Consider the following 16,323-nt stretch of genomic DNA (forward strand, 5'->3'; position numbering starts at 1 on the left):
ATTTTCATCTACCTCCTCAATCACTCTTGACAGCTGGCCAACACTGAATGGTGACCCTTCCACCGGTGCTGCTAGAGTTGTCTCCTTGGAGGGGTAGGTGGTGTGCTTGCTCAGGAGATAGGAACAGCTATGAAGAGCTTTCCCTTCTTTATCACTCATTCCTTTTTTTGCCGTTATTTGCACATTCTCTTTTGCATATGGAGCCACTTTTTATTGCTACTTAAGGACAGTAGGAAGCAATCCTTTATCTTTGAAAACTCTGAACACAAATGCAGTAATTGTCAGACTCTCATGCAGCGAGAGAGTGAGGAAGAGGGAGGGAGAGATGGATGAATGGAGGGGGTGGAAAGAACTGCGAGAGGGAGGGCGAGCGTGTGTGTGCATATGTGCTAGCGTGTGAGAGAGAGAGAGAGCGCAATGTTCAATACTCCGAGCATCTAGACATTGTGCCGGGCGGGAGAAGAGACAATTAAATCCACAATTCAGAAAAAGAACTGACACATGGATTAAACACAGAAGGTTTGTGCTCCTTTCAGTCTCAATGCGGAGTGTGGATTGTGAGTGCAAGTCTGAAAGTTCTCTGGGATGCAAGCGCTTGTGGAGGATGAGCTAAGTGGAGCGGTACACGGCAGGATTCTTCGAGGTTGGAGCGCAGCTGCTGCCTCCAGCCACTGACGGGAGGACCTTGCGCACGAGGAGGAGAGCTGCCTCCGTTCCTGTCTCTCTCTCTCTCTCTTTTTCCTCTCTCAGTCTTGCAGAGATAGGCAGCATCCTCTTAACACTGAGAACTGAAGACGTTCAAGGAAAATCAAAAAGGAAAAGGACGGGATTATAAAAGCAGGGAGTAATAAAGGGAAATCTGAAGCAAGGACAAAAAAAAGAATTTGTCAGGAAGGCTCCTGTTTTTGTTGCGTTGCGAGGGCTAAACTGAAGAGATTTGGGTCGTGCATTGCTTTGCTTCAGCCAGCCTGTGGAGTATAGGATCACAAATAGCATTTCAAGGTAAGATGTTAGTCAAGTTCGATGTCTTGCATGTGCAACCAAGTGCAAGTCAGGTTTGAGAGAGATGAGATTACTGTTCCGCAACGACTGCTGAAGAGGAAATGAGGGGTAAATGTAAGTCAGAGTTGTTGTTTTTTGTGTGAATTATTTACATAAATCATTCAGTTAAATGAAAGTTGAAGGCTTTGTGAATGTTATTCAGAATGGTGCCGTGCATTTTAATTGGTGCTTAGGTCTAGCGTTAAAAACGTGATTTATTCATTTGCACCTTGGTGGATATTAATGGGGTGTTGGGGGACAAAGGGCATAATTACAGTGCGAGACAGTCCTCATTTTGACAGGATCCCCCATTCGTCGGAAATAGAGGTGAGGGGTTGGGAGGATGGGGTTAACGGCAGCTATATGTAATTTTAAGGGGAATATTTAAATCTACACCTTAAGATTCTCTCGCAACTTTTAGAGTTGCAACCAACTGATTGTTGTCATTTTTTTTCCCCCTTGCACCGGACGCAATTACTTTTGCTGTCACTTCTCCCACGAGTTCAGCCGCAGCTCCCTCGCACGAAGCAATTTGGTGGCCGTCTTCTGACCATGTTTAAGAAAGGAGGGGTGCAAAAATGCAAACATAGATTGAGGGCGTGATGGAGGGGGTTTGACAGCCTCATATCTGTGCTGCTGCGTTACGCAACTGAGGCCAGATGGAGAGAGGGCAGAATATAAAAAAAATTATTTTGATTTTTTTTCTTGCAAACTGAAGGACAGGCAGGTTTGGGCGTGAATGTCCCAGAGCTTCGTCGAGGAGCGTGTGTGCGCTCCCCTGGCGGTAGTGGACAAGTGGCCCCCCTCCTTTGTCGGATGAGCTGAAATATTTATGATCGCATGCACATCCTGTCTGCCCTGAAATATTTAAAATAATTGAATAATAAATAACCCTGGCTGTTGAAATTGGCCCCTCTGTTATCCTGTCCATAGTGATGATTCTGTCCACTCATGTTACCGGTACGCCCATGACTTTGCCTGCAGATAAAAAAGCGGTGTTAATGTGAGTTTACAGAGGAAGTATCTGAATGTGACAGAATGATTCTCATTATATCCATGTGAATATTGGAGCAGAGGAAGGCTTAGGTTTTCACAGTAATCTGAATGCTTCGGAAATGTGATGAACAATCTTGACAGTTATACATGACTGAATTCAATCGGATTGAGAGAGAAAAAGAAAAGCGAGATGGTGATGATGTCTGTGTGTTCTATGTCTTTGATGTTTTATTGAGAGCTAACTGGGCAGAGCCGCACAGTCCTTGGATCTGCTGGTTTGTGTTTGAAGAGGCAGCTCTGAATTTTAGACAGTTGCATTTCTTAGATTTTTTTTTTTGTACACTCACAATCATTGGCATGTAGAGCCTAGATTGGGAAATATAGAATTAACTTTTCCATATATTGCTTTTTCCATTCAAACAATCATTAATTGTGATTTTGCATGTATAAATAGAGTAATTGCTATGCGACAGCAGTAGCGTAGTCTGCCTGCCTGCTGTTATGAAACAGGCCTTCAAGGGTCTTGGATGGAAATGAGAATGCACCGGCAGATGTAGTCACAGAAAAAGCCTTTCGCTGCATTGCCAGGACCGCTTGTTCCCAGTGTATAGCCAGATGCATCAACACATGTGCCATTGTGAGGAGGTTTGCCACTGTGTGAAGCAGCCATGCCTGAAGGTGCTCTCATGGCCATCTCGATAACTTTGTATGTTAAATGTGCTGTTTGATGATGGAAAAGATTGGGTCAGGGGATGACAAATGTCCTGTGAACCTGAATGTAGTAGGCAAGGTCACTGCAATGCACTCCGAATGCACAAAGATGGTTTGATTGTGTGCTTAATTTTCTTTCAATATTATTTTAAGTCTATGTTGCTTCACTGTCTAGATACAGAGAATTACACTGATGAAAATGTTTTTTTTTTCAGTGCACTCATAAACAAGCTTTGACACTGACTGCCATTACAAACATGATGTCTTAATTGCACTCCTGAGAGACCAGATTTATTCTTCATGCAAGTACACAAACACAGCAAAAAGAAGCTAAATCCAGCCTAAGGTGGTTTGCTGGTCTTATCCTGTTTAAGCTGGTTTACCTGGTCTCCCTGCATCGCCAAACTGGTATTTAGCTGGTTGACAGGTCTGTCAGGTACCTAAAACCACTCTAAAACCACCAAAACAGACCATTTTATGCTGGTTTGATTTAATTTTGGCAGGATGGACAACACAATTCAAATTTCACATTTATTTTGTGCTAAAAACCTTAGTACTCGAGGGCTTTTCACACTTGAAGCAGTTAACACAGGGTCATTCTAAATCCTGGGTAAACAGAATCCTGGGTTATCTTTATTCATATTTCACACTGCTCACTCTATACCCAGGATTAACCCTTTCACACGTAAATTTTAAATATTCTGGCTAACCCCCCAGCGTGAGTTTTTCAAGGCGATCATTATTTAGAACTTTGTTTCCATGACCCTTTCACACGTAAATTAAAAATATTCTGGCTGACCCCCCAGCGTGAGTTTTTCAAGGCGATCATTATTTAGAACGTATCGCTTTGTTTCCATGGTGACACGTCATTGCTTTTCACATAACGCACCGCAGTCACAATAGTGTTTTTATTTAATTTGTCCTTCTTATTAAAAATATTGTTAAATGTGTGACTTATTGCATGAAATATCTGATATTCAAATATGGGCAAGTGGATGTGTTTTGTTGTTTAAACACCTTTACAACGATCGTGTTAGTTGAGCTATATGCACGATGGGCGCCCCCAGTTTAGTTTGCCGCAGTTCAGAGAATCGGATCTATTGGATTACAGCACGTGAATTCATCCACTTCTCCTGGAATACATGAAAGTAATTGGAGGGTGAACTGGGAGAAGAATAGAGAAAACTTTAAAGTTACTTGCACAATGTGTATCTGACCTGAATAAAACTTGTTGCCTAATTATAATAAAAAAGGATTATTATTGTCACTTCCATAGACATCAGTGTGTATTTTAAAAAATGCATGGTTTTGCTGGTACTTATGTATATTTAAATGTCTGAAACCTAAAATAAACATGTGGTTGAAAACACTGAATAGTTGTTGTATATGACAAGTGCTGAGTGTGTCTGCCCCTGGCTCAGTGCCAGCCAAAGCGCGAAAGCACGTTTGAATTTAGCAATTGTTAATCGTAATGCACTGAACGTTCTAATCACACTGGTGTGATCGTACTTGCAAAGGGTTAAAAGTTAGTCTTTGGTATTCATAAGCTGCTGTTTCTCACTGCACATTCCTAAACCCCTGGCTAGTCCTTATTTTCAAAAGCAGCAATAACCCTGCTCTGGAGGGCTAACTCCACATTTAAATTACAAGTGTGAAACTTTCCTTTATCCGGGGTTAAAAGCGATGTTTAGAACGATGATAACCCGGGGTTAAGCACAGTGTGAAAGAGTGGGGAATAGAGTTATCATCAAATGTCTGGGTCATTAAACCCAATGTTTTTGTTTTGTAAAATTAGTTTTACATGCTTACATTATAGTTTGTTGGATGTTTTAATTTAGGGCGATTAATAATGTATTCATAGTGTAATTTTGTTTTTTTGTTTCATAGGAATCAAACCATGTACAAATTGGACCAAAAGCTACAGAAACCAATTGCAATATCTAGAATGTATGTTTAAAATATGTATTTCAAGATTCTTTTCAAATGTGTTTTCAAATGTGCCATTAGTGGTTGACAGTAGGCGACACTATTGTATGCCTCTGAAAGCTGATCGACAGAAAAGGATGGAAATATTCGACCACCTAAGACGCATAGCCAAAATCCGTTGGTCTGACTTCATCTCAAATAAACAGGTCCGTGAACAGGTCTATGAATGTTGCGGACTAAAGGAACCCCTGACCTCAGTGCTTATGCAACGTAGCTGGAAATGTATTGGACATGTCTTACGTATGCAAAATAATCGCCTACCATTACAAACTTTTTCGTATGACAACGAAAAGATACTTTCACAAGGCTGCCAAATCCTTTATCATGGTACCCTTTGGATTGAGTAGAAAGAAATATGACAGAGAATGGCAAGAACATATTCAAACCTTGGCAAGGGACCGAGTACAATGGAGGTGCATTACACAGGATGCCGTCCAAACCCTGCAGGGGTGTAAAGGACGCTAAGCAAGTAAGCAAGTGGTTGACCTGAAATCAAAAACGAATCGTAGAAGCAGATATTTTTAGACAGCTATAGTGGCCATTGCGGCAACTCTGAGACGGCATTGTTACAAATTGCGTTGACACATTTCAGAATGCAACAATGTATGGTAGAATTTGCATAGTTGTTGCATTTTAAAAAGTTAAATCAAAGTTGTAATAAAACAAAGATGAGTGTGTTTTACAAGAAAATACGGTTTCACTTTATTTTGATGGTCCCTTTAACATATTCTGTTGACTATAAGTAATGTTGCATCAACATGTCTACTAACTCTCATTAGCGGTTTAGTAGAGTATTAGTAGACTGGTAGGGTTAGGGTTAGAATAAGTTGACATGTAGTTGCAAAGTTACTTATAGTCAGTAGAATGTCTGTTGGAGGACCATCACAATAAAGAGTTGGCAGATATTAAGTAGACAGTCTACTAATACTCTAATGAGAGCTAGTTGACATGTAGTTGCAAAGTTACTTGTAGTCAACAGAATGTTCAAAAGGGACCATCAAAATAAAGTGTTACCGAAAATACTGTTTCAGGTATTTTACTTCAGGTATTTACATTTTCTAGCGTTTTCTGAATGAACATTGTTTTGAAAAAATTTTTTTTTTGTGTTGTGCCTTTTTTGTTAAATGTTAAATGAAGACCAACGTTGTTAAATATACAAACCTTCAGTAGTACAAGAGCTCTTGCTACCTGAAAGGGATGATTCAGCCTTTGTAACTATATTTATAGGGAGTCCATTAAGAGAAGGAGAAAAAAAAAAAAATCAATGCTCATTGTTCTGTCAACATTTGTTTTCTGTATTTTGGAGACCATGACCTTTAGCGGAGTGACTCTACCTTCTCACAAGAGAGCTTGGATGATTCTGTCACAGGGCTTCAGATCTTTAGTGCACATCAGGGTGATGTTATTTTGGCATAGGCACCACAGAAACAGTCGTGCCTCCTCATTGCCGCCAGTCTAAATAACAGGAAAAAAAGCTCTAAATTTGGCACTGGCCCCATCTGCTATCTTTCAGTGTTGTTGATTTGATCTCTAAGGCAAGTGTTGACCATTGAATGACCGGAGAGATGTGTCGCACATAGACACATTTTAGCAGGGATCTGTCACTGGTGCTTCTCCTTTGATTGTTACACTTACATCCCTCTGCTTTCTGTCAACATAAACATATTTATCAATGTATTTATATAACACATCTGGATGGTATATACAGACAGATGGTGGCACTAATCCTCAAGGGTCCCTAAAGTCTGCTGGAAAACAAGCTGGCACTGTGCTCATGACGTTAGTAAAGTTCTGCCAAATTTTGCAAAGCGTTTAAAAATACTTTAGATGATCTTCTTAAGGACTTTCATGACATCCTGGCTAAACAGTGGTGAAACTGCATTCATTTCAGAATTTAAAATTTAAATGTGTGTATATAGAAATGTGTTAATATAGACTTTTTCTATTTTAAATATATGTAATGTATTTAATATTGCCAAATTTTGCTATTGCTCCAGTCTTCAGTGTCACGTGATCCTTCAAAAATCATTCGGATCATTTAGTGCTCAAGAAACATTTATTATTGTCATCAATATAGAAAACGACATAGGTCACTAGGTGGAAATATTTTCATAATGCCGCCCAAATGCATGCGCAAAGAAAAAAGGCGTGGCTTCAGATGTCGTATTTGTGTTGCCGCCGCCATGTCGTGAGACGCTGTGTGTTTCTATGCGGAACCAAAAGCACTTTATTTGGCCTTCCGAAAGTGGAAGCAAGTGGGAATCAGTGGTTAAGATTTATTTACAACACTGTTCCAGAACAGTAGGCTACAATCCAAATGTTCCCTGTTTGTGTGCAGCATATTTTGCGGAGGACAGTTTGCTGAACCTGGGAGAATACAAGGCAAGCTGTGCACAAAGGCTATTTCTAAAAAAATGGGGCAATTCCATATTCTTGCTTCTAAATCAGAGCCTGTAAGTATGTTGTCTCTATGTATCTATTGACTGTTCAAATGTGGAGTTTTGTGCAGTGTAGAGTAACGCATATTGTTTGGCGTTTTTACGATCAAAAGTGCAGAGATGGATGTATGTTTAACATAGTATCCTCTGTTCTCTGCTTATAACTTGTGGTGAAAATATGACAAACATAGACACTAGATTTTCTGTTTCACACTGGCCACTCAAGCAGAGCTGTGCTTTCACACTGGCGACGTTTGTCACGTGCAGCTGAACCGCGGCATGTGTAAACTGCAAATACATACAAGCTTAGCTCAAACTGATATGGCAAAACTGACAGCATTATTAGCTGTCCTTATAATTGCTTTGGAAGCTGAAACTTGTGATTATGTTAAGGGGCGTTACATTTCCGACACACTTGGTCAGCTGGCCTTTTCGGAAGGATGGGGCTTTGTAGGAATCGACACGTTTTAGAAAGACTGGGCCTAGAAGAACTACAATAAATATGTGAAAAAACATTTATTTTCCCTTACATTTAGTTTTTTCCATTTTATTTTATTTTTGGGATCGGGATTTGATATTTTATAATTTGTAAATTCAAAACATGGATGAAAAAAAATATATTGGTTGTATGATATCCCTTAGAAATAGTAATATTATTGTTGTTACTTTGTGAAGTACTTTTTAGAATAATATTTATACTAGAAATATCTTTCTGTCATAATTTCTTGAAAAATAAACCAAACCTTTGTTTTGTCGTGAAGATCTTTCAGTTTTAGTTTCAGTTTCATTTTGTATTTGACTGTAGTTTTTCTCAACTGAAAACTTGTGAAGTGGCTCTCAAAGCAGCTCTGGATATGAAGGTAATGTTCATCAGGGGCAGTTCTAGGATTTTCATTTTAGGGGGGCTTAGCCCCCAGTGAGGGTATTTTAGGGTCCAAATTGCGCTATTAACTAGTAGCTTACTAACATGCATATCCATAGGATGGCTGTTTATTAATACTTATAAAGCAATACTTATAAAGCTCCACCGAGAAAATGTTTATTTCTCTGATCTACATATCTGCATTTTAAGATGTTCTGAAGCCCCAAAAATTAGATAACAATAGCTTGAAAACCTTGTCACATGGGCAGTAGATTATTTTTCTTTCTTATCTCCACATCTCTCTTTTTCTCTGTTTTTATCTTGCCCAGTGTCTTCCCCTCCTAACGCTGAGCTTTGACTGATATAGTTTTTCCATTTTCGTCAGTGGAAAAAGTAAACATATGGTTTACATATTAACATACTGATATTTATATGTTTTATGAATACTTTTCTTAGACATGTTAATTTACTGTTTAATAAAGTTTTAAGTTATTAAATTAATTCACAATATAAACACATTCAGTACTAATCGTATGCCCAGTACAGGCTGAAATAGCTGAGCTTTTTGTAATTTACTGAAGGCTACAAATGGAATAATATTAATTTACAATATGTACACATTCATTATTAATTGTATGCCTAATCTGAAGAAAACGGCTTTGTTAATATTTCTTGTTTGTTAATTACATTATGAATCACATTACATGGGCCTATTGTCAATTCAAAATGGCGAAATTAGACAAAGTTTATTCATTGGCCTGAATATTTTTGTCTTTGTTTAACATTTCTGTCTTAGCTTACATTTCTCTCACTTGACGTCGAGTTGCGCAGCTAAAATTCGCGCTTAGCCTCAGCAGATTCTGTGTGAACATAAAGCCCGCCTACTCTGATTTGATTGGTTTTCTCAAATATTTTGACATTGACGGAGCGGTGACAGACCAATGAGGCTCAGATTAACCCAAACACCTCTGCTTTTGATGTGCGCTCTGCTCGGCACCACTGACTAAAAGACGGGACGAAGCCGAAGCCTCCCGCCAGTTTCATATGTTATATAGGTTAATCACATATTTTTTATACAGTATAGCTGAAGCCCGCCTAAAAAGGGTCTAGAACCGCCCCTGGCTTTCATGTCCTCATTTATTGAGATGGAAGATGCTGAAAACGCCTGTGACACCAAACTGTTCATTCACGCAGAGACACACAGAAATCACTTAGCAGTGACATGCACTGGCTCTTGTCACGTTTATTTTTGCTGTGTGATAGGCTGTAAGATTAATTCATTTGGAATAAAAATGTCCAGAGCTTATCATCATCAACGTAAATGTTATCGCAATCTTGATAACATTTATCGCCCAGCCCTAGTTCATGGTAATATTTTTACATTTTAATGTTTTATTATGCTAACCAATTCTGGTAAAGTGTTGGGTCTTCCCTCGATGTCTAAAATCTAAATCTAAAATTTGGATTCTAAAGCAAAACATTAAGAATTGCTGTTTTAAACTAAGCTAATGCATTGTGAATCATTTGTATCTCTCATGGATAAATTGCGCACTTCCCTTCTTTTTCGTTTCTGCATTTCTCTTTGTTAGACCTGCATTGCCTCATGCTGTGTAATGAAGACCTTAAGAAGTCAAAAAGTTTAAATTAAATGACACATACAGAGTCTGCCAAGTCTTCCAAGCGTTCCAAACTGAAACATGTTGCCCGTAGCAATGCTAACTTAAGAGGACATCTTCCATCCTGTTTCAGCCCCAGCCCTGTGATGTGAGGGGTGCTTAGGGGAACGGATGGTGTGGCATGACAGGGCTTCTCACAGCCTAAGAAGAGTGTAGAAAAGGGTGGAGGGCAATGTCAGCAGGTGCTCAGGGGAATGAATGGACGCCACTGGCTCTAGAGGGGTGGATTAGGACCGATGACCCCGACATCCATCTCGCCTTTGCAGTCAAACTGCCATGGAACTGGTGGAAGTGGGACACCTCGAGCTAAAGTGTACTGAGCTTTTGCGTCTGAATTGACACCAAGCATTAGCAAGGGTTCATATGGGTGACACACTGGAGAAGGATGCGAGGGTATTTTAGCTGTAGGTGAGGAGAGGAGGGGAGAGAATCTAAGGAGGTCAGCCTGCCTCAGGTTCTGCTGCATAGAGAGGGCTCTGGCCTTGTCTGACCTTCACCTAAGGTCCTTTGTCTTCTGTATCATTCTGAATCAATGTTTCAGAGTTTCTGTACTGTTAGGCGACACTACACTGAAAACAATGTGTCATTTATTTGAAGTGCGTTTTTACATTGCTCTAATTGGAAATCACAGTCTCAGTTTGAAACCTTTTTGTTCGTTTTTTTGGGGTTTGTCAAAAAGCAAATAACACTTACCATAGAAAAGAAAGAAACAATTTTGTTTAAATAATCATACTGTCAAGCTTTGTGCTTTGCAGAAATTATTGTTGGTGTTATTCATTTTTCTGTTTCATATTTTAAAGTTGTTTTTATTTATTTAGTAAGTAAACTAAATGTAACATTGACTAGCATAATGAAAATTCTATCAAAGCTAATTTAGCCTTTGTTCATGGTGAAAATGAGTTGTAAAAAGCAAACAATATTTTGATCTACATTTAAGTAACATTTTGGCGTATGTCTAAAAAGATTAAATGTAGGGTTATGAAGAAGAGGAGGCGCAGGTGTAGTTCAGTTCTTCCAAAAACAAACAAATAAATAAGTAAATAAATGCACAAATAGACTAAGATTGAAATATTGGAAGTTGATAGGTCTGATTTTTGGAGATTTTAAAAGCAGAAGCTTATTTGAAAGCACTTCATTTATAATTTGAGCTAAAGTCATTCTCAACATATTTACATTTTAAAGCTTTACGTAGTAATTGTACATTTTGACAAGTTTATACTTACTATTTTTGTCTTGTAGCTATACTGTTGAAAGGATAATTAAAATGTTGTCATCATTTACTCACCCTTATGCAGTTCCAAACCTATATCCATTTATTTCTTCTGCTTAACACAAGGATATTTTGAAGAATGTTGACAACCAAACAGTTTCTGTATTTTTTACCATACTATGGAAGTCAATGAGAACCAACATGCCACAGAAGAAAGTCATATAGGTTTGCAATGACTACATGCATTTTATTTTGGGGTGTACTATACATTTACAGATTGGCCTCATTCACTTCCATTGAAAGTATCTCACTGTAAACCAGATTATTCTTCCCCAAAATAAATGATTGTGGTAATCAATGTTATGCGATAAATGCTGTCCATTCGAACCTGGACTATTCCTTTAAAAATACACGTTTTGCTTTAACATAGGTCTTTTCATGCTCTAAATATCTAAACCCATTTCCAAGCAGATAATCAGAACATGGTTTGAGAACGCTATGTTGCACGGTTAGCGAGAATGCAAACAGACACGGCTGTCTACGCCTTCACTGGCTTGATAATTACATTTCTACCATACATTGATCCAGAGAGAGAGTCTCATGGCAGATGCACATTCATGATGCTTGTAACAAGGGCCCAAAATGCAATTAGTTGAAAATGGACCATAAAGCAGCACCCCTCCATGCTCAGATGTAATATTGGCTAATATGCCTAAACTCATCCAATTAACCAATCCATAATGATGTTGTTTGTGATAGTAGATGCATTTCATTAATAGGGAAGTAATTATTGACACTAATCATTTGAAACAAATGATGGCAATCGGGGTGCTGACACGGTCATTCTCCTGTTGGGCTGAAAGCATAGTACCATAGGCATGTGAAATTGACAAATTGAACACATTTTTGGCACAAGCATGAATATGATACAAAGTTCTTCCACATAAAATGCCTATTATTAAACATATCTTAAATTACATTAAATGTATTTTTTAATCATTATTATAAATATTTGTATAGCCTTTATCGCTTTACATAATTTAATCAATTATAAAAGACATATTTGTGAAAATAATACATTTTAAATGCAATAGGAAAATTGGACATTCAATGGAGTTACCTTACAGTTATCTTAGTTTGGATCACTTCTATTCAGTTACAGATAATTGTGTTTGAAGTACACCATTGAAGTTCTGAAGTTCCTTCAGATTTGCTCAAGAAACATTTCTTATTATTATCAATGTTGAAAACTGCTAAGCTACACGTTTTGCTGCTTAACATTTTTGTGGAAACAACCATTCAAACATGTGTGGTAAGATAAAAAAAATATTTATTTTTATTCATTAAGAATGCACTAAATTGATTAAAAGTGACAGTGAAGATATTTATAATGTAACAAAATATTTATATTTAATAAATGCTTTAATACATTTAGTAACATACATTTAATAAATGCAAATAAATGCTGTTCATTGAACTTTCTATTCATTAAAGAATCCTGAAAAATGTATCACAATTTCTACAAAAAAACATCAAGTATCACAACTGTTTTCAATATTGATAATAATAAATGTTTCTTGAGCAGCATATTAGAAGGATTTCTGAAGGATCATGTGATACTGAAGACTGGAGTAATGATGCTGAAAATTCAGCTTTGCCATCACAGGAATAAATTACATTTTTTAATATACATGTTATATTAAATAAATACAGCCTTGGTGAGTATTAGTCTTTCAAAAACATATACATTTAAAGGTACTGTATATCTATATATTATGTTATCATTAACATTATTTAAATATACTGTAGTAAAAAAATGTGGTCACCTCCAGTCATATTTTCTGTTCTCGTTTTTATGGATAATCTGCATTTGAACATGGAAAAACTTTGTTGAACAGAGCTCATGAGTATTACAATTCTTATTAGTAGCTAAAGGCATAATTAAATTTGCCAGAATATTTAATAATCAAACATGCAGGGGGCAAAGATGCGTACAACTTTATGAATGGTGGGCGTTTTAATTCTGTAGAAATCAGCCAAGCTTTCTGTAGAGCTCTGTGTGTGTAGATTCAGCGTGGGCTTGGTCAGTGGATTTGTTAGTATCAGCTGTTCTGGAGTAGTTTGATGAATGTTCTCGGTGAGCCTTTTATTTAGGTTATTGGCCGGCTTGTTCTTCGGAGGCCAGAAAAGTGCTGTATGTGTTCTATTAGGGCACAAGGCTCATCCATACACTTAATATTTTAAGCTGAGACATGGCATAGACCAATTGACTAGCCTGGGGATATTAAGTCTTACTCAGCAGAGAGGATAAAGCGAGGTTACAATTACTGGGTATTGGTGCTAATGCAATAAGGAAATAATGGAGTTTATACTGAACATGAAAACAACAGTTTTATTGGTTTGATGCCTCATAAAAATAGAGTCTAGCTTTTTAAATTTAATCAAACTCAATTGAATCTGTTCAATCAACAAGTCACTCCCTTATCTATTCAGTTATGCACAGCATAGAGTTCGCGTAGGCACTTCAGACGACATGCTCTGCTGAGAGATGTTTAACTAGGGACAAGAGTGGTGTGTTAAATCTGAAAAATGGCTTCTTGTTTAGAGAAAGCTTTCCTGAGGGAGGTCATGAAGATGTTATTCAAGCACCTTTCGAAACACTTAGGCTAATGTTTGCCAACCTTGGATTTGACTGCGTATTTGTTGTCATTCGTGCCAAAAGGCGTTTCAGATGTTTCAGTTTTGGATGAATGGACCAAAATTGAGGACTGGCAAACCCACATTAGTCCATACAGAACATACAAACCTGCAGAGATCCGTGGTATGGAACAGAGTACTGCATTATCAAAGTGCACTGGCTTTTCACGATAGAGCATTCTTGCTGTGTTTTAACTTGCTGGATTAGATGCGCTCTGGATGTTAATACCCCGTTTGAGAGGCTTGGGAACAAAGCCACAGCATCTAAATGATGACCTTTACCTCGGCTCGAACAAGCAGTGCTCCCATTATCAACATGTGTAATTTCTACCCTTGGATGTCAGCACAGCACGGAATTATAAATCAATGAAGGCTGCGCATTACAGAGGATCCCCATGCAGGTCCCTGGGTTTAGCCGAGGATAGAGTCATAGGCGGTGGGGGTCGGACGGAAGAGGATGTGGGGGAATGTGGCAGGGAAAGACTTCCTGGGGATGCCGCACAAAGCTGCGGTCCACCACTGGCAGGCATCCAGAGGGGAGCCAGGGGAGAAAGAGGCTCTTATCGAGCTCTTACAAAAAGAGAACAGCAATTTAGTGTGTTTATGGGCATAAGTGTGTGTGTGTGTGTGTGTGTGTGTTTCCAATCTGCTAAATTTTAATTATATATCAGTTTCTTGTCCTTCAAATTATCCCAACCAGCCATAGCTACTTTTTTTTTTTTTGGTTACACTTCATAATAACTGCACGCTATGAATCATTAATTAAGCATTATAATAATTCATCATTTTTAAAGCATTAATATACATTAATAAGCAGTTTATAAATAAAGCTATAAATGCTTTGTTCTTGATTTATAAGCATATATTTTATGTGTTTAAAAATTGTATTTTCAAACTTTATTAATGATCAATTAATCATTTCTAAATTAAATATTACATTATTTACAAACCAGCTATTTAGGAGTTGTCATACGATCATTTAGTATGTGTAAGTACATTATTAATAAACTATATAAATGTACATTTATACACATTATTATTTAGACATATAGTAATAGTTACTCAGTCTGTTAATAAATGCTTTATTAACATGTATTCCAACTGTAATTCATGATTAATTCAGGTAGTTATAAAACATTTAGTAGTTGTCAGTTAACTATTTTTTGAGCTCATCTAAATTGAGGAGTATTTATGCCTCGTAAAGCTTTTACAAAGAAGATTTAAAGGCTCAGTTATCTCCTAAACAGATAAAAGGAAACAAACACAACACAACAGAGTGATACAGAAAATAGAAATATTCATTTAAAAATGCAAAAAAATAAACTGTACAACTGTACCCTTTATAATGAAGAATAAACATCTGCTATGTCATAGATCATAAAAAAATCCTTTACACCTCCAGAAAACATAACTGTGCAGTAAAATGAAACTAAGTCTCAAGTGTACAGTTGTAGTTAATTTTTTTGCATCTGTCAACCACTGACAACTCATAAATAACTGGTTTGTAAATAATGTAAAAAACTTAATTTAGAAATTAAATTGATTATTAATTTATCTAAATTGATCATTAATAAAGTATAAAAAAATAAAATTATTAAATACAGTATTGATGTGCTTATAAATCAAGAATAAAGCATTTATAGCTGTATTTATAAAACTGCTTACTAAGGTGTATTAATGCTTTATAAATAATGAATTGACTATTTACTAATGCTAAACTAATGATTCATCGAATGAGTTATTATAAAGTGTTGCCCAACTTTCTACAAAGGCAGAGACATTGTCCCTTTAGGCGCCAGAGTTTTTTTCCTAAAACGTTCGATTTTGACATCTTAATTTCAAAAGGCTATATCTTAAAAGTGATAAAAGATAGAGACTTTCTGTAAATTAGAGAAATATTAAGGATGACCCAAAGTTTATGTAGGATTTTCCCATCGAATTAGCATATCATGACGTCATATGGTGGTGGTCACCTCGGATTATAGAATTTTCATGAAAAGTCGCATGTTTAAATGATAAAGTGCAGCACTTCTTTCCCCCCAAAATGTCCCTCACCTTCTGTATGCTATATTGCACAATACTGAATGCTCAGGTAAATAGTAAATAGTAAACAAACTGTGTAAATCTTTACTAATAAATGGTAGAAACAAACCGAATGCATGTAACGGTTGGCCTTTTGCTCTAGAGACTTTCCATTTACTACATACAGTAGGCACTCTGATTCCATGTATGGGGCACATGTATATTATTCATATGACACACAAACACAAGTAGACAAGACCTGTTTAGTTCAAAAGCTCACTCGCCACGGCAAGGCAGAGATCATGAGTGAGATGACGAGAGACAGATGCGCGCGCATGCGCGCCCGCCGAGTATGCACAGTTCGGACTACTGTCATTGTCATTGCGACTCCCCACCCTGCCTCCACGTTGCCCCCTAACTGTATTTGCAATACACGAGCCGCGGTTCAGCTGCGCGAGACAAACGCTGCCAGTGTGAATGCACAACGCGTGGCTCCCGCTCTCCATACGCACCACTCCTGCCCTGCCAACGCACTGCTTGGGCGTGCGGTGTGAAGCCGGCGTAACACGCCTGCTAACTTTGCGATGAACACTCCGACCCTGAGAAACACCACTGTGTTCCCACCATTGACATTGGGCAAAGGACCATCTACATTGGGCAAAGGACACACCGTTTGTGCTTGGT

General features: G+C 37.7%; 1 protein-coding gene across 2 annotated transcripts in view; it reads left to right on the forward strand.

Moving 5' to 3' along the window:
• The first annotated feature begins 409 nt into the window (after nucleotides 1-409).
• The window catches only part of lingo2 (leucine rich repeat and Ig domain containing 2), a 380,872-nt gene continuing 364,958 nt past the window's right edge, over nucleotides 410-16,323 (forward strand). For both annotated transcript variants that reach the window (XM_079838709.1, XM_079838710.1), the window contains exon 1: nucleotides 410-1,002. The gene's annotated coding sequence lies outside the window, so the exon portion shown is untranslated. The remainder of the gene's footprint in view (nucleotides 1,003-16,323) is intronic.

Source organism: Gobio gobio (genome assembly GCF_949357685.1).
Source record: "Gobio gobio genome assembly, chromosome: 16".
NCBI lineage: Eukaryota > Metazoa > Chordata > Actinopteri > Cypriniformes > Gobionidae > Gobio > Gobio gobio.